We start from the raw sequence: 6,990 nt of genomic DNA on the forward strand, positions 1-6,990 counted from the left end.
TCTTTTATCCAAATTTATCGCATGGTACTGTGATCCTTTATGTTGGGTCGGAAATCCAGGAGAATCTCAAGAAGAAGAAAACTTAATAAACATATTGACTTGCTGATTATCAATTTTTTCGAATTTTTCCTACTATTTTGGTCAGCCATTTTGAATTCTTTACATTGTATTTGATCCTAAAAATCTTAATCCTCGGTATACATAACAGAAAAACAAAACCAATTTTGAAAGTTGTTTTTTCTGATCCCTTTTTACTTATTGCAAAATATCTTTCGTGCTATGATACTTTGTCGACATTCTTGCCCAAAAATTCTTGTTTTTCAATCTTTAAACGATCAATTTTTTAAAAATTAATTAAAATCGATGCATTAAAACCCAAGATACAAGCGAAAGAAAATGTCGGGTTAGAAATATAAGTTGTGCATGCACAGATTTTTTTGGGTTGTGTACTGAAAGTTAATATTCATATTTTCATGAGTATAAGGTATGAGAACCAAAAAAGGCATATACTGAGTGTTCAAAATAAGGCGTTACAAATTTTTACCTCGGACACGACATTATTGAGAAAAAAATTGTTTAGACAAAAGTTGTAAGGTTCAAAAAGGTCTATTTACTAATTTTATCAGTTTGACCTTGGGTGGCATCGCCAAGGTCAGGTCAAGGTCACATCGATTTTTTTAAATAAAACACCTTACTTTTGTTTTCAGGATTCTGGAATCAAAAGTGGGATGTTCCATTTTAAAAAATCGACATGACTTTGACCTGATCTTGGTGACGCCACCCAAAGTCAAACTAATTATATCAATAAATAGATCTTTTAAACTCTACAACTTTTGTCTGAACAATTTTTCTCAATAATGCCGTGTTTCCAAGATAAAAATTTGTAATGCTTCATTTTGAGAATACCCGATACATCATATTACTAGAGTTCCTCTAGTAAGAGTTAAGACATAAGAGGGGAAGGACGCCATTACCGAATGTCGACCAGAAACAGCAGAATTCCATCATGGTTGACAGTTGATAGTCCGATTCCGCGTTCGCGTCTTCTACACCATGAAACAGTTGCTCATACCAATTCATAGATTCACTACCACATCGAAAGTATCTGCAAATGGCGTTTAAAGGGACTCGAAATCTGAGCAATCAGAAATCGGTGCCCCTCATGACTTGACTCTTACTAGAGGGACTCCACATATTACTTAGCTTCTGCGACACCAACCAGTCACTATCAGAAGCGGTCTGAATAAGACAGTGCTTGTCGAAGTTGTATCTCAGAAACTATTGGTTATGAAAATATGAACTAAATACCAAATTCAAGGAAATATTATCTATTAAGAGATCAAAAAATGTTATCCTAACATTTTTCCAATACACCGTTTTTCAAAAGTTTATGGACCATAATTTTCAGTCAAAAAATCATAACAGAAAACTCTTTTTTCAAACAACTGTATTTTACATAAAAATTTACGGAGAGAAGGAAAAAAAAGCAGAATTCTATAGGAAATTTTATAAGCTTTAATTTGATATATTTTACTTTTTACGTAAGACCTTTAAAAACTGAGATTTATAAAATAGTTATGCAAAACACGTTTTTTTTGCAAAATGATGGAAAAAAAACAATTTTTTCTTGAAATTGTTTTTCCAAAAATAAATTTTGGAGTGTGACACGCAACTAGGATTGTGTATAAATGCACACAAATTTTGAGAAAAATGCGAATATTATTTTTCCCAATTTGACTATACAAGGGTCGTCTGAAAAGCTTTGAGCCTAACATAGAAACAAGTAACTTTTCGGTTAAATTCAATTTTATTTTTCCACATAGTCTCCTTTTAAGTCGATACATTTTTTCCAGCGATGGTCCCACCCCTTTAATCCATTCAAATAATACTGAGCGTTTTGCTTTGTAAAATAGGCGTCTACAGATGCGATGACCTCCTCGTTCGATGAAAATTTCTGTCCTCCGAGCCAAACTTTGAGCCTAGGAAACAGAAAAAAGTCGCTGGGGGCCAGATCTGGTGAATACGGTGGATGGTCAATTAATTCGAACCGCAATTCGTGAATTTTTGCTATAGCGACCGCCGAAGTGTGAGAAGGTGCGTTATCTTGATGGAATAGCACTTTCTTCTTTTTCAAATGCGGTCGTTTTTTCTCAATTTCTGCCTTCAGCTTGTCAAGCAATGATGCGTAGTACGTCCCTGTTATTGTTTTACCTTTTTCAAGATAGTCGATCAACACAATTCCATGACTGTCCCAATAAACAGTCGCCATCACCTTTTCCGCCGATAAAACCGTCTTCGCTTTTTTCGGAGCATGTTCACCCTTCGCAGTCCACTGTTTTCATTGTTCTTTCGTTTCAGGAGTGAAGTGGTGGACCCAAGTTTCATCAACCGTTACTAATCGACGCAAAAAATCCGACTCGTTTCGCTTAAACCGCTCCAACAGGGCCTTAGAAATGTTCATTCGAATACGTTTTTGATCCAGAGTGAGCAAGCGCGGCACCCAACGCGCGGTTAACTTACGCATGCCTAATTCTTCAGTCAATATATGACAAACACGTTCTTTTGATATGCCAACAGCCTCTGCTATCTCCCTTATCTTAATTCGACGGTTGTCCATTATCATTTGATGAATTTCTTCGATGTTATCGGTGGTGGTCGCAGTTGTTGGCCATCCCGAACGCTCATCATCAGCTAAGCTGGTACAACCACGTTTAAATTCAGCTACCCATCTTTTCACGGTGGCAAATGATGGGGCAGAGTCCCCGTAAACAGCGTCTAACTCGGCTTTAATTTGCGTAGACGTATTGTCTTTCAAATGCAAGAATTTAATTATAGCACGATATTTAATTTTTTCCATTTTTACAAAATGATGACACAAATGATTATCAAACAAGAACTGAACGTCCAAAGTGGCCACAATTGTCACAGATATCTTTCGTAAGTATCACGATTATAATACAAGAATGGCTTTGACGAGTAACGCCATCTTCATGATGTGGCTCAAAACTTTTCAGACGACCTTCGTATACCTGTATTGATAAATAAATTCATATTTTAACGTAAATTGAGATTCCATAATATCTTTACCATATCTCGGGAATTGGTTGTATGAGGTTAAAGAAAAAGCTAAAATTTTCAAGCTAATTCCATAAGGTTTAAAACTGTTTATGTACATTTTTCACATACGATAAGTCACAAGCAGATTATTATTCATTAAAATGTATTACAATTTAAGAAAATTTATTTATATCTCGGCAACTACTCATCATACGAGGTTTAATAAAAAAATCATTTTGTAAGGAATTTCAAAATCTTTTGATTTGACAATAAATACTTTTTACTTAGGAGAGTAGCGGAATCTGAGATATTTACATAAAACGTTAAAAAATAAATTTTGTTAAAAAATAAAAGGAAACATTCTTAAAATTGTATCTCGAAAACTGGTCGTACAAAGATGAATAAAAACGCAAATTAATTTAAAAGGTATGAGAACATACATTAAAAAATTGACAATATATAAGGAGTATTGGATATTATGTGCGTTGGATATTATGTGCGAAATATGTATAAACAATGTTTTATTTAATCTTTATAACAACAAACGTTTCGACCTTTTTAACACGGTCATTTTCAGTGTGCGCTTATAATTATCGAGCAATTAAAATAGAAATATTAAGGGATAACGCCACTCTAGAGCTCGAAAAAAAGACGTGTTTTTGATCATTTTGAACGGAGATACAATAAAGGAAATGGGAAATCTGTTTATAGGAGTTTATTATACATGTTCTGAAGTAAATAAAAAAATTGTTTAATTAACATTTTTAAACAAAATGGCGGCTACGTAATACAAAACTCGAGACCACCTCTCGCCGAAGGGCCGGAAAAGTTTTTCTCCCACAATTTTCAATCTGGAACAAAAAACCAAAATTTTTTGAAAACTATATATGATTGGCTACAGAAGGACGTAGAGGTTTTTTGATATTTTGTCAATTTTTTTGTTATAAACAATTTACGGTGAAATTTTTTTTACCGAAAAATGAATTTTTTTTCAGATGAGTACTATTTTTTCAAAATTCAATATCTTCAAAATCCCCTACGTACTTCTGCAGTCAATCATATACAGTTTTCAAAAAATTTTGGTTTTTTGTTCCAGATTGAAAATTGTGGGAGAAACTTTTCCGGCCCTTCGGTCTCGAGTTTCGTATCATGTAACTGCCACTTTGTTTAAAAATGTTAATTAAAAATTTTTTTTATTTACTTCAGAACATGTATAATAATCCTAGAAACAGATTTCCCATTTCCTTTATTGTATCTCCGTAAAAAATGATCAAAAACACGTCTTTTTTTCGAGCTCTAGAGTGGCGTTACCCCTTAATATTAAAATATTACAAATTACATAAGTTAGCCGAAAAAACAATTGTTCTTCTTTGTACGTTACGCTATTTCCGTGTGTACATATATTGACATAATTTCATATAATAGAATCATCTAACCGTCCAACTCTAGACTATATGGCTCATAAACCATCGTCTTTTTTATGGGAACATAGACAAATTATGTCTTCATATAGTTATTCAATTCTTGAATTAGTCGGTTTCAGGATTTAACCCTTAAATGCCACTGGGGACCCAAAGACCCCAAGGCTTTTTCAATCCTATATATATTTTATAATCCCGCTGTAAATCGAACTACTGGCTTCATCTACCGTTAGTTTAGATCCCCAACTACCAGTTGAAAAGTTCGCGTCAATTCTCTGTATAGCAGCCGAGCAGGAACGACGTATTTCGAGGCGGAGTATAAAATATCCCAGTGTCATTTACGTTGTGCAAAGTGAAAATCGAAGCAATTTTTTTAATTCACGTTTTTGTGTAAATTTTATAATTTTAAATTGTAAATATTACTGTGCACGCTATAAAATTTTCTTATAAAAATTTTTGTACTTTTTGTAATATTTTTACATACTTTTATAATTATGTGCCCAAAAATCCTTTTTTCATAACTTTTTTACAAAATATATTAGGTCAAATAAATCGTTAATTGTGTTTTTTCTTTCTCTAAAATTTCATTCTGGCAAATTAAATACCCATTCAACTGGCAAAATAAATACCTTTTTTAGAATATCCAGTATCGGACTTAGCTTTAGCTAAAAAAAGACTATCTCAGGAATGCAATCCTAAATTTTTAGCGAAAAATATTAAAAATTAAAAAATATATACGGTTTATTTGTTTAAAAAGAGTATGCTTCTTAAATTTTAACTAAATTTTTTTTTTTAGTACATTTACAGTAAAATTTCATCATAACTGTAATTACATCTTCTTTTAGAAGCTTTGAGGTGTATCCAAATAAATTTTCAAAACAAAATATTGAAAGCTCTAGGAACAGTATACACTTTTTCACGCTGGGGTTCAATTAATGACAAGACGTAGCGTGTAAAATTTCACAATTACATCTTGAAACTTTATTTCGATAAAACGAATACTTTCTGAGATATCTGGAGACACTGGTAGTATCTCTCGGCGCTAAGCCAAGAGCAGCGACACTGCCGTGGATATTATACGCGAATCTGTCAAGATTTCCAGACGGCGATTATGGGATCTCAATAACGGCTGTCCCGATTGAGTTCTAAGTGTGCTCAATCGATGGCATCCACTCGGAATATATAATGAAAGTGTTCTTGTTTTTTCTCTACGTACTCTACGAGCGGAGATATTGCGATGTAAAATGATGCAAAATCCGAAATTGAAACTTTTCATTTAAGAAACGTCATCGTCGTCGTCGTCGACAAGGCTACGAGGTGGGGGATATGTCTTTTTGGATTTTTCGGCGCTAGAGGTAAATATGGCGCTGGCAATGTGCATGGTCACATCACACATGTGTCCGTTTTCTGTGACTGATGATTAGGTTAGGAAAACTGTCACATCGATGGCATAGATAGTAGAGGACACGTAAGTAAGTAATTTTCTTTATAAATCATGAGCATAAATTACAGACGTTTCGACATCATTATTAAATTTAGGAATAACATATTCTAGATATAGTAAGCGTCCCAATGAAATAAAGTAAAGTTGCTTACTATATCTAGAATATGGTTTATACATTTGAAGCAAACATAATAATGATGTCGAAACGTCTGTAATATACATATATATACTTATGATTTATAATATACGACATTTTGCAAAAAACATTTTGTGTTGGCTCACATTGGTAATTTTCTCTTAATTGATTTCTGTTATCATGGTGAACATTGTTGTCTTAAATTTACAGGCAAAGAAAAGGAAGGAGAAAGAAGGTGGTTAGTTAGAGAATAAAGAATTTCTAATTAATCCGAAACAAGTCGATCGCAGTGACATTGGTGATGATTGTGCTGTGGTGCATCGATGACCTTTTATGATTTATAAGGTATTAATAAATCGAAGGCTTTTTTCTTTCAATATTTAACAAATAAGTTCAGGAAAAATTGTCAATGTGAGTCAACACAAAATATTCCTTAGTGAAATATCTGTCATATATTATAAATCTAGAGTATAAATTACAGACGTTTCGACATTATTATTGTGTCCTCTTTAAATTCTAGATGTAGTAAGCGTCCCAATGGAATAAAGTAAACTTGCTTACTATATCTAGAATATGGTTTATACATTTGAAGCAAACACAACGATGATGTCGAAACGTCTGTAATTTATACTTGTGATTTATAATATATGACAGTTATTATTTCGCAAAAAACATTTTGTGTTGACTCACATTGGTAATTCTTCCTGAATTGATTTGTGTTATAATTTCTCATCGTGGTGAACATCGTCTGAAATTTACAGGCAACGAAAAGGAAGGAGAAAGATTAATTACAGAATTTTTTATTAATCCGAAACAAATTGATCGCAGTGACATTGGTGATGATTGTGCTGTGGTGCATCGACAACCTTTTATGATTTATAAGGTATTAATAAATCGAAGGCTTTTTTCTTTCAATATTTAACAAATAAGTT

This window comes from Trachymyrmex cornetzi, unplaced genomic scaffold (assembly GCF_001594075.2).
Source record: "Trachymyrmex cornetzi isolate Tcor2-1 unplaced genomic scaffold, Tcor1.1 scaffold697, whole genome shotgun sequence".
Lineage (NCBI taxonomy): Eukaryota > Metazoa > Arthropoda > Insecta > Hymenoptera > Formicidae > Trachymyrmex > Trachymyrmex cornetzi.